General features: G+C 41.7%; 1 long non-coding RNA gene across 1 annotated transcript; it reads right to left on the bottom strand.

The window, feature by feature from the left end:
* Positions 1-10,862: 10,862 nt before the first annotated feature.
* On the bottom strand, positions 10,863-12,570 carry LOC123106537 (uncharacterized). The gene is made up of 3 exons (XR_006451380.1): positions 12,394-12,570; positions 12,040-12,312; positions 10,863-11,453 (listed from the first exon to the last, which is right to left on the bottom strand). It is a non-coding gene; the product is annotated as an uncharacterized lncRNA (long non-coding RNA).
* Positions 12,571-12,771: the final 201 nt, after the last annotated feature.

Genomic DNA, 12,771 nt, shown 5'->3' on the forward strand with positions numbered 1-12,771 from the left:
ACTCACTGACACTCCTCTGCCGAAGCCAAAGGATCCTTTCTCACGCAAGCAAAATTTCAAGGCTGATGATTTCTTCGGCGAGCACGTATTCTTCGAAGATTACAACCCATATGACTCTGCTCGCATTAGGAAGAGGCGTTTCTGGACTGCCAGTCAAGCAAATTTCTATTCCTCAGTGCTGTTCAACAAGGAGAAAATCTTCTACCATGAGCATATTCCTCACGTGGATATGGAATCTCTGCCGTGCTTCGCACCAGTCCTCAGTGTTCTTCACGACGCTGGACTGCTCAACTTTTGCTCTAACATCTGCGATTGGAATGAAGAACTGATTCTTCAATTCTATGCAATGCTGCACATCACCGGAGATGCTGAAGATGTGAATTCATGGGTGCTGGACTGGATGTCTGAAAACACTCACTACACTGCACCAGCCTCTGAATTGCTTCATGCTCTACCACTCAGTCCTCCCCTTGAAGAAGCTTGCTGCATCTACAGTGAACCTGAGCTCACACATCATTACATGCAGGTGCTGATGAAACCTTTGAAGCCAGGTCAAGCACCAAGAACCAAATTCCTCGTGAAGGAATTGCTGTACGTGCCCAGAACTGTCTATCGTATTCTTACGAGGACAATCAGTCCCATCAAAGGCCACGACTCATCTGATGAGGAAATTGTTGGCATCATGAAGAATCTGGTATTCAACATCGTTCATGGCATTCCTGTCAATTATCACGATTTCTTCATGAGGACTATGGCCAATGTTGCACTGTCTCCGTTTGAGCTGAAGCCTTATGCACCTTGGATTATGAGATTCCTCAGGACAAGGTCTTCACTCAACTACAAAGCTGATTTCCAGAATCACCTCAGCTACTTACTTCCAATTGAAGTCCTCAAGCAGACATATTCTTCAGTTGATGGAAAGGGCAAGGCACCAGCTGTAATAGATGAAGGCATTCGTCCATTGGATGGTCAGTTTCACAAAGCTGCATCTTATTCCACCAATAATGACTCTGCCACACATGACTCTGCCAATGCACCTAAGTCCACTCCTCAAGCCACTGCTCCGGGCGTGATGACTGACCGAGAACTTCTGCTTAGTCTTCACCAGAAGGTGGATCGAAATCACAAATGGGTTAAGCGTCAGTTTGGTTCACTTCTTCACAACATGACTGCCACACACAATGCAGTGAAGAAAAACCACTACTACCTCCATCAAGTCTTCGGTCGCACCTGGGCAATCCTGTCACATCTGTATGGTGAAGAAGATCTGAAGAACATGGGTCTCAAAGAAGATTTTGACTGGTCTGCACCTCCATCGAAGAAATTCAAGAAGGTCCAGGTTCCTTCTCTGGTGGCCAGCTCATTTTCTTCATCGCGCGACACTGATGAACATGAAGATTTGGACGACACTGCAGCAGGCCCTACATCAACAAACGACCCCAACAATGCTGGCGCTCCTTCATCAACATAATTATCTTCAGGGGCGTTAGTCCTCATTTTTGATCCTTTTGGTCATTCGATGACAAAGGGGGAGAAATATGAGTTAGTCTTCAAGCGGGTCTACTATATGGGCATTTTTTATTTGCTAAGTTACAACTCTCGTTCTTCTGAAACTTTATTGGATCGAGTTGTAATCTTAAACCCGATGGTGCTTTGATACTTTTGATGCACTATGCTCTGATACTTTTGATGCACTATTCTGCATGCTTATTCATCGTTAATATTATTGCATGCATGTTGAATTTCATCAGGCACCATATTTGATCATGCATTTCAAATTCTTCATATTATATGTTAAATGCGTGTATGAATTACAAGATATAGGGGGAGATCTCCATGATTCAACTCTTCAAGTGTGCATTGCTTCAAAGGAAAATTCCTCACTATGCACATCTTCAGGGGGAGTTCGTCTATATCTTGCAATCAAATTCCTCAATATCAGTAGTTACACTTCATATGTTCATCCCCGTTGAAAACTTAACCTATATTGTGATCAATCACCAAAAAGGGGGAGATTGTAAGTGCATCTAGTGCCCCTTAGTGATTTTGGTGTATTGAAGACTTATAGGTTAAGGGACTAATGCGTTTGTGAGTGTACACAGGTCTATAAGTCTATGAGGAGTTTGATATTTATAGGAAAAGTCGACCCCTAAAAATGAATATCTTCGACTGAAGATTTTGGTATTTCTGAAGACTTTCATGAAGACTTTGAAAGTGAAGAAATTGGTGTGTCCGTGAAGACTTGATATTCATGCGAGGAATATGAAGCTTGAAGACTTTTGTTTTCATAGTTTTGTTTTTCTCTTTCTTGAGTCATAGGAAACACCGTACTGTTAAAGGGGTCGAGGAAATACTAAGGAAAAATTTCCATGTGATGCTCAACTCAAAATCCTACATCTACCAATCCCTTCAAGTGAAGCCATTGGAAATCTCATACAGTTCAGTCAATTTCTTCAGTGACAGAGACGAAGTTCTTCTGGTCTCTGAGGAATTTGTCCTGACTGAGGAGTTAGGAATTCGCCAGTGTGGATTGCCTACATAGTGAGGAACATGATAGCCCTGAGGATTTTGCTACTCAAAATTCCGACCGTTGCTGTGCTATGCGCCAGCTGTCCCAAAATATCTATCCACCTAACGGTCATATCATTGAAGGGCATTTATTCTTATCATGGCGGGCTGCTCCCTAGGCTATAAATAGCCGCCCCCTACAACCACTAGCTGGTTGGCTGCTCCAAGAGAAACTGGCACTTGTCACTTGAGAGCAACCCATCCTCTGAGGACTTTGAGCGAAAATCATCAAGTGAGGAAAAACCCAAAACCCAAACACCTACAAACCCCAAGTGATTGAGCATCACTGAAGAGATTGATCCTGCGTGGATCCGACGCTTGTTACCTTTGAAGACTGTGCTTCTTCCAGACGGTTAGGCGTCATGGTCTAGATCATCCAAGAGGAATTGTGGATCGCCGAGTGACCAAGTTTGTGAAGGTTTGGAAGTCGCCTGAAGACTTACCACGAGTGATTGGACGAGGTCTGTGTGACCTTAGTTCAAGGAGAATACGGTGAGGATTGGGTGTCTTGGACTAAGTGTCCTTGACTGGGTGTCCGGGACTGTGTGTCCTCGAGTTTAAATACTCAGCCGCTCCAACCAGACGTACAACTAAGACAGCAGTTGGAACTGATCTACCAAATCATTGTCTTCACCAAGCTTACTGGTTCTATTCCCTCAACTCTTTCATTTCCTCATAACTGTGTTGTGTGTTTGTTCATATCTGTGTTTGAAGACTTTTACTGAAGACTTTCTCAATTTCCTCAGTTCAATTTCTTCAGTCTGTTTGTCTTCATCCTGAGTTATCCTGTGCTTACGCTTCCTGTACTATGTGCCTGTCTTCATTTCATCATGATGACTATGCTTGTATTCTATTATGTATACTTTTGAGTACTTATTCCGCTGCTAGTAGTTCTTCGCTAAGGAATTTCCTCACCGGCAAATTCCTTAGTGAAGAATTTCATAAAAATCGCCTATTCATCCCCTTCTAGTCGATATAACGCACTTTCATAGATAGTAACACTACTATCAGCGTTTGTCTTCCTCTTGAAGATCCATTTATTCTCAATGGCTTGCCGATCATTAGGCAAGTTCACCAAAGTCCACACTTTGTTCTCATACATGGATTCTATCTTAGATTTCATGGTCTCAAGCCATCTCTCGGAATCTGGGCTCATCATCGCTTCCCCATAGTTCGTAGGTTCATCATGGTCTAGCAACATGACTTCCAGAACAGGATTACCGTACCACTCTGGTGCAGATCGTACTCTAGTTGACCTACGAGGTTCGTTAGTAACTTGATCTGAAGTTTCATGATCATCATCATTAACTTCCTCACTAATTGGTGTAGGCATCACTGGAACTGATTTTAGTGATGAGCTACTTTCCAATTCGAGAGAAGGTACAATTACATCATCAAGTTCTACTTTCCTCCCACTCACTTCTTTCGAGAGAAACTCCTTCTATAGAATGGATCCATTCTTAGCAACGAATATCTTGCCTTCAGATTTGTGATAGAAGGGTACCCACAGTCTCCTTTTGGTATCCTATGAAGACACATTTCTCCAATTTGGGTTCGAGCTTATCAGGTTTAAACTTTTTCACATAAGCATCGCAGCCCCAAACTTTAAGAAACGACAACTTAGGTTTCTTGCCAAACCACTGTTCATACGGTGTCATCTCAACGGATTTAGATGGTGCCCTATTTAACATGAATGCATCTGTCTCTAATGCATAACCCCAAAACGATAGTGGTAAATCGGTAAGAGACATCATAGATTGCACCATATCTAATAAAGTACTGTTACGACATTCGGACACACCATTACGCTGTGGTGTTCTAGGTGGCGTGAGTTGCGAAACGATTCCACATTGTTTCAAATGAAGACCAAACTCGTAGCTCAAATATTCGTCTCCGCGATCAGATCGTAGAAACTTTATTTTCTTGTTACGATGATTTTCCACTTCACTACGAAATTCTTTGAACTTTTCAAATGTTTCAAACTTGTGTTTCATTAAGTAGATATACCCATATCTGCTCAAATCATCTGTGAAAGTCAAAAAATAACGATATCCGATGCGAGCCTTAATACTCATCGGACCGTATACATCGGTATGTATTATTTCCAATAAGTCAGTGGTTCGCTCCATTGTTCCGGAGAACGGAGTCTTAGTCATCTTGCCCATGAGGCATGGTTCACAAGCATCAAATGATTCATAATCAAGTGATTCCAAAAATCCATTCGCATGGAGTTTCTTCATGCGCTTTACACCAATATGATCTAAACGGCAATGCCACAAATATGTTGCACTATCATTATCAACTTTGCATCTTTTGGCATCAATATTATGAATATGTGTATCATTACGATCGAGATTCAATAAACCATTTATATCAAGTGTATGACCATAGAAGGTTTTATTCATGTAAACAGAACACCAATTATTCTTTGACTTAATGAATAACCGTATTGCAATAAACATGATCCAATCATATTATGCTCAACGCAAACAACAAATAACATTTATTTTAGGTTCAACACTAATCCCGAAGGTAAAGGGAGTGTGCGATGGTGATCTTATCAACCTTTGGAATCACTTCCAACACACATCATCACCTCGCCCTCAACTAGTCTTTGTTCATTTTGTAACTCCTGTTTCGAGTTACTAATCATAGCAACTAAACCAGTATCAACTACCCAGGGGCTACTATGAATACTAGTAAAGTACACATCAATAACATGTATATCATATATACTTTTGTTCACTTTGCCATCCTTCTTATCTGTCCAGTATTTGGGGCAGTTCCGCTTCTAGTGACCATTTCCTTTGCAGTAGAAGCACTCAATTTCTTCATGGGAGTGACAACTTGTTTGCCATTCTTCTTGAAGTTCCCTTTCTTTCCCATCCCTTTTACTTGAAACTAGTGGTCTTGTCAACCGTCAACATTTGATGCTTTTCTTGATTTCTACCTTCGTTGATTTCAGTATCACGAAGAGCTCGGGAATCATTTTCGTCATCCCTTGCACATTATAGTTAATCATGAAGTTCCAGTAACTTGGCGATAGTGACTAGAGAACTATGTCAATCACTATCTTATCTGGAAGATTAACTCCCACTTGATTCAAGCGATTGTAGTACTCAGACATTCTGAGCACATGCTCACTGGTTGAGCTATTATCCTCCATCTTGTAGGCAAAAATACTTGTCAGAGGTCTCATACCTCTCAACTCGGGCATGAGTCTGAAATACCAATTTCAACTCTTGGAACATCTCATATGCTCCGTGAAGTTCAAAACGTTTTTGAAGTCCCGGTTCTAAGCCGTAAAGCATGACACACTAAACTATTAGGTAGTCACCATACCAAGCTTGCCGAACGTTCATAACGTCTGCATCTGCTCCTGCAATAGGTCCATCACTGCTACCTCTTGAGCATGCGTTGGTTTTCCCTTGAAGAGGAAAGGGTGATGCAGCAAAGTAGCGTAAGTATTTCCCTCGGTTTTTGAGAACCAAGGTATCAATCCAGTAGGAGACTACTGATACGTCTCCAACGTATCTATAATTTTTATTGCGCCATGCTATATTATCTACTGTTTTGGACATTATTGGGCTTTATTATACACTTTTATATTATTTTTGGGACTAACCTATTAACCGGAGGCCCAGCCCAGAATTGCTGTTTTTGCCTATTTTAGGGTTTCAAAGAAAAGGAATATCAAACGGAGTCCAAACGGAATGAAACCATCGGGAACGTGATTTTTGGAACGAACAAGATCCAGGATACTTGGACCCTACGTCAAGCAACAAATAGGGAGGCCACGAGGTAGGGGGCGCGCCTACCCCTCCAGGCATGCCCTCCACCCTCGTGGGCCCCTAGTTGCTCCATCGACGTACTTCTTTCTCCTATATATACCTAGGTACCCCCAAACGATCAAATACGGAGCCAAAACCCTAATTCCACCGCCGTAACTTTCTGTATCCACGAGATCCCATCTTGGGGCCTGTTCCGGAGCTTCGTCGGAGGGGGCATCGATCATGGAGGGCTTCTACATCAACACCATAGCCTCTCCGACGAAGTGTGAGTAGTTTACCTCAGACCTACGGGTCCATAGTTATTAGCTAGATGACTTCTTCTCTCTTTTTGGATCTCAATACAATGTTCTCCCCCTCTCTTGTGGAGATCTATTCGATGTAATCTTCTTTTGCGGTGTGTTTGTTGAGACCGATGAATTGTGGGTTTATGATCAAGTTTATCTATGAACAATATTTGAATCTTCTCTGAATTCTTTTATGTATGATTGGTTATCTTTGCAAGTCTCTTCGAATTATCAGTTTGGTTTGGCCTACTAGATTGATCTTTCTTGCAATGGGAGAAGTGCTTAGCTTTGGGTTCAATCTTGCGGTGTCCTTTCCCAGTGACAATAGGGGCAGCAAGGCACGTATTGTATTGTTTCCATCGAGGATAACAAGATGGGGGTTTTGTCATATTGCATGAATTTATCCCTCTGCATCATGTCATCTTGCTTAAAACGTTACTCTATTCTCTTGAACTTAATACTCTAGATGCATGCTAGATAGCGGTCGATGTGTGGAGTAATACTAGTAGATGCAGGCAGGAGTCGGTCTACTTGTCTTGGATGTGATTCCTATATACATGATCATAACTAGATATTCTCATAACTATGCTCAATTCTGTCAATTGCTCAACAGTAATTTGTTCACCCACCGTAAAATACTTATGCTCTTGAGAGAATCCACTAGTGAAACCTATGGCCCCCGGGTCTATCTTCTATCATATTAATCTTCCAATACTTAGTTATTTTTATTGCCTTTTATTTTACTTTGCATCTTTATCATAAAAATACCAAAAATATTATCTTATCATATCTATCAGATCTCACTCTCATAAGTGACCGTGTAGGGATTGACAACCCCTTATCGCGTTGGTTGCGAGGATTTATTTGTTTTGTGCAGGTGCGAGGGACTCGCGCGTAGCCTCCTACTGGATTGATACCTTGGTTCTCAAAAACTGAGGGAAATACTTACGCTACTTTGCTGCATCACCCTTTCCTCTTCAAGGGAAAACCAACGCAGTGCTCAAGAGGTAGCAACTACACGCAAATCGCCTAGTACCTGCACAAACAATCAAGAACATTGCAACCAACACGGTAAAGGGGTTGTCAATCCCTTCATGACCACTTGCAAAAGTGAGATCTAATAAATATAATAAGATAAATATTTTTGATATTTTTGTTATATAAATTGGAAAGTAAAGATTGCAAAATAAACGGCGACAAAAATTGGCAAGTTGACGGGAAACTAATATGATGTAAAATAGACCCGGGGGCCATAGGTTTCACTAGTGGCTTCTCTCAAGATAGCATATAACAAATTACTGTCGAGCAATTGATAGAAAAATGCATAGTTATGAGAATATCTAGGCATGATCATAAACATAGGCATCACTTCCGTATCAAGTAGACTGAAATGATTCTGCATCTACTACTATTACTCCACACATCGACCGCTATCCAGCATGCATCTAGAGTATTAAGTTCATAAGAACAGAGTAACGCATTAGGCAAGATGACATGATGTAGAGGGATAAACTCAAGCCATATGATATAAACCCCATCTTTGTATCCTCGATGGCAACAATACAATACGTGTCGGTTCCCTTTCTGTCACTGGGATCGAGCACCGCAAGATCGAACCCAAAGCTAAGCACTTCTCCCATGGCAAGAAAGATCAATCTAGTAGGCCAAACTAAACTGAAAATTCAAAGAGACTTGCAAAGATATCAAATCATGCATATAAGAATTCAGAGAAGAATCAAATATTGTTCATAGATAATCTTGATCATAAACCCACAATTCATCGGATCTCGGCAAACACACCGCAAAAAGTATTACATCGAATAGATCTCCAAGAACATCGAGGAGAACTTTGTATTGAGAACCAAAGAGAGAGAAGAAGCCATCTAGCTAATAACTATGGACCCGAAGGTCTGTGGTAAACTACTCACACATGATCAGAGAGGCTATGGTGTTGATGTAGAAGCCCTCCGTGATCGAATCCCCCTCCGGCAGATCGCCATAAAAGGTCTCCAGATGGGATCTCACGGGTACAGAAGGTTGCGGCGATGGAAAAGTGGTTTCGTGTCTCCCCTGGATGTTTTTAGGGTATTAGAGTATATATAGGCGAAAGAAGTGGGTCGGTGGAGCTTCATGGGGCCCACGAGGGTGGGGGCGCGCCTCCCTACCTCGTGGTCGTGTCGTTGCTTCCTTGACCTCCACTCCAAGTCTCCTGGATTGCGTTTGTTCCAAAAAAAGATCCTTACGAAGGTTTTGTTTCGTTTGGATTCCGTTTGATATTCCTTTTCTGCGGAACACTAAAATAGGCAAAAAACAGCAATTTGCACTGGGCCTTCGGTTAATAGGTTAGTCCCCAAAAATAATATAAAAGTGCATATTAAAGCCCATTAAGCATCCAAAACAGATAATATAATAGCATGGAACAATAAAAAATTATAGATACGTTGGAGACGTATCAGTCACCTAGCGGTGCATCAAGGACATAATTCTTCTATGCAGCAATGAGGATAATCCTTAGATCACGGAGCTAGTCCGCATCATTGCTACTAACATCTTTCAACATAGTTTTCTCTATGAACATATCATAAATAAAATGGGGAAGCTATATGCGAGCAATTGATCTACAAATAGATATGCAAATACTATAAGGACTAAGTTCATGATAAATTTAAGTTCAATTAATCATATTACTTAAGAACTCCCACTTAGATAGATATCTCTCTAATCATCTAAGTGATCACGTGATCCATATCAACTAAATCATGTCCGATCATCACATGAGATGGAGTAGTTTTCAATGGTAAACATCACTATGTTGATCATATCTACTATATGATTCACGCTCGACCTTTCGGTCTCAGTGTTCTGAGGCCATATCTGCATTTGCTAGGCTCGTCAAGTTTAACCCGAGTATTCTACGTGTGCAAAACTGGCTTGCGTCCGTTGTATGTGAACGTAGAGCTTATCACACTCGATCATCACCTGGTGTCTCGGCACGATGAACTGTAGCAACGGTGTATACTCAGGGAGAACACTTGTACCTTGAAATTTAGTGAGAGATCATCTTATAATGCTAGCGCCGTACTAAGCAAAATAAGATGCATAAAGGATAAACATCACATGCAATCCATATAAGTGATATGATATGGCCATCATCATCTTGTGCCTTTGATCTCCATCTCTAAAGCACCGTCATGATCACCATTGTCACCGGCTTGACACCTTGATCTCCATCGTAGCATCGTTGTCGTCTCGCCAACTATTGCTTCCACGACTATCGCTACCGCTTAGTGATAAAGTAAAGCAATTACATGGCGATTGCATTTCATACAATAAAGCGACAACCATATGGCTCCTCCAGTTGCCGATAACTGTTACAAAACATGATCATGTCATACAACAATTTATATATCATCACGTCTTGACCATATCACATCACATCAAGCCCTGCAAAAACAAGTTAGACGTCCTCTACTTTGTTGTTGCAAGTTTTATGTGGCTGCTACAGGCTGCTAGCAAGAACCGTTCTTACCTATGCATCAAAACCACAACGATTTTTCATCAAGTGTGTTGTTTTAACCTTCAACAAGGACCGGGTGTAGTCAAACTCAATTCAACTAAAGCTGGAGAAACAGACACCCATTACACTACTAGATTTTCCATTATAGCCGAGGGTCCAATCACCGTCGGATATCTAACTTCACCGTTGGATACTCTAATGACCGACGGGTCACTGTCAGCTATCTCCCGTCGGCCTTCCTTCGTCGGCCATTACACTTATAGCCGACAGTACCGTCAGATAAAATTGTTTCCTACGGTAATAGGCCGACGGTGAACCGTTAGACATAATTTGGTCATCAGAAGTTGGACGACGCTTATAGTCGACGGTTCCCCGTCGGATATTGATTTTCCTGCGGTTATTGCTTCCCGTCAATTTTCTTAATAGTCGACGGTATATTTGACTGTCAAGGTTATTTGTAATCGAGAGGTGTGGCAAACCGTCAGTTAGTATGATTACCCAGGGTCCATAGAACCCTTCAGGGATTCTTTTAGTTGAGAGGTTGCCAGCACCATCAATTGATAAATTCACCAACGTTTTGAAGTTCCCGTGGATATATTGCTTACCCAAGATGTTTGTTGCACCATAGGAAATATGTCACCCTTACAAATTGCTTGCATCGAGGGTTGTTGTATACCAAGAAATTGTGATTCACGATGATAGTATTTCAAAATATTGGCATTTCAAATACATCTCATAATCACACAACTACAAATGACCAAAGAAAATATATTATATTCAGCATAACATCAAAAAGTATAAAATGTCTAATGAGTTGAATCAATATTACAATGACCATAGTGATGCATCTAAGAAGTGTCCCATGCAAAACAAAATGGTAACTAAGATATAATGGTCCAAGCATTTCGCATAAGCTAATTTTCAATGAACTTCATAACTTTACTTTGTTGCATGACTCGAAGATCATCAGACTCATCACCATTATCGTCGTACTGATCATAAGGCTCCTCACCATATATATAATCTCCCATATTGCCATAGATACCATCGTCATTATTAGTATCATGAGCATTATCACAACTCGATTTATCTCCAATATTACTTCCCAATACCTAAGAAGTTATAAGAGAGATGAACAATGATATAATGGGCTGGAATTTAATTGAGCTAGAGGGAACAAACTTACTTGTTCAGGAATCATCACATTGATATAGAAATCACATCTTAGTAAGAATTATTAGTGTCACACCAATATTTCAATCCTTTTTCAACCATACATCTTGCGAATAGAAACTGAAAAGTCAACATGAACAAGAAAAATAAAACGACTGTATTGTTTTGCACCTTTTATGCACAATTGATGTGTTTCCCCCTTCTATCTTCCCCCCTGACCTACACACACATGTCTCGGTATGCACCAGCCCAACAAACATAACACACGCACAAGATCCAAGAATATCTTCTAGGGAACAAGTAGTTGTACGAAGCTAAGCTAGTACTATTCCCTTGTTTGTACGTAGTTGTTTTGCCAGCATAGTTCTGTGACTCGTACATATTTGACATCCTAGCTAGCAAGGATTTGACATTCAGAATCAATCAGACTAGATTATCTTGGGTTGAAACCTTAGATTGCAGATAAGTACTAGTATTATTACTGGCGAGTAATTTGGTACGATGGAACCAAAGAGGTGGTACGTACAACTACCAGAATTTGGCGATCTCACTGGTGGACGGGATCTGCTTGGACAATTTTTGAAACGAGCGATCTGCTCAGACAATGATTCGTAGAAAAATCCAGATGAATGGAAACATATGTACTCCAGCATGTATGAATTAAAAAAAAGGAGATGGATGGGATTTCATTATGGTGATACGGTACCTCTTCGGAAGGATCAAACTTCTGGCTAGGTGGGGAGAAGACCTTGCCTCGGGCGGCTGTTCGCTAGAGAACTGATCAGCGCAGAACATCAGCCCACGGCGCCGGTCGCTCATTAGCACGCCCCGCCGCTCGGCCATCAGCCCTGGACCCCAGCCCCCGCTAGCCCATCAGCCCGTGCCGCCGCCGCTCGCCGTTTGCCGCCACCACCACCACTCCCACAACACCATGCGCAGCCACTCGCCGTTTCCCGCCACCACCGCTCGCCGTACTTTGCTGCACGAAGAAAATAAAAATAAGAGATTAAGGCGAGGTGAGAGAGGAAGTCCAGGGGAGACAGATAAAGGAGGCACTGACCTAGCACCGTAACTTGCCGAGTGCTGTTGGCCGCTGCCAGAACGGCTGAGAGACGGGATCTGGGCGGAGAACGGCTCAAGGCTCCCCGGCCATAGGTGATGTGGAATGGATGAGGCTAAGCTGGGCGGTGGCGAGGTTCACGACGGCCCAGGGAGTGGTTAGAGGAAGTTGAGATCGTGGCTTCGTGCTGCGTGAGCTATTTCAATGTTTTTTTTTCGTTTCGCGCGCGTGTCTTTAAAAAAAAAAAATCTTCGCGTGTGTGGATTGAAACTTTCACCCGGGCATCTTGACAAAACTTAAAAATGCGACGTAAAAAAAAATACTAAAAATGTATACCTGAGAAAAGACACACTTACGAATACACATTGAAATACATCT

This window comes from Triticum aestivum, chromosome 5A (assembly GCF_018294505.1).
Source record: "Triticum aestivum cultivar Chinese Spring chromosome 5A, IWGSC CS RefSeq v2.1, whole genome shotgun sequence".
NCBI lineage: Eukaryota > Viridiplantae > Streptophyta > Magnoliopsida > Poales > Poaceae > Triticum > Triticum aestivum.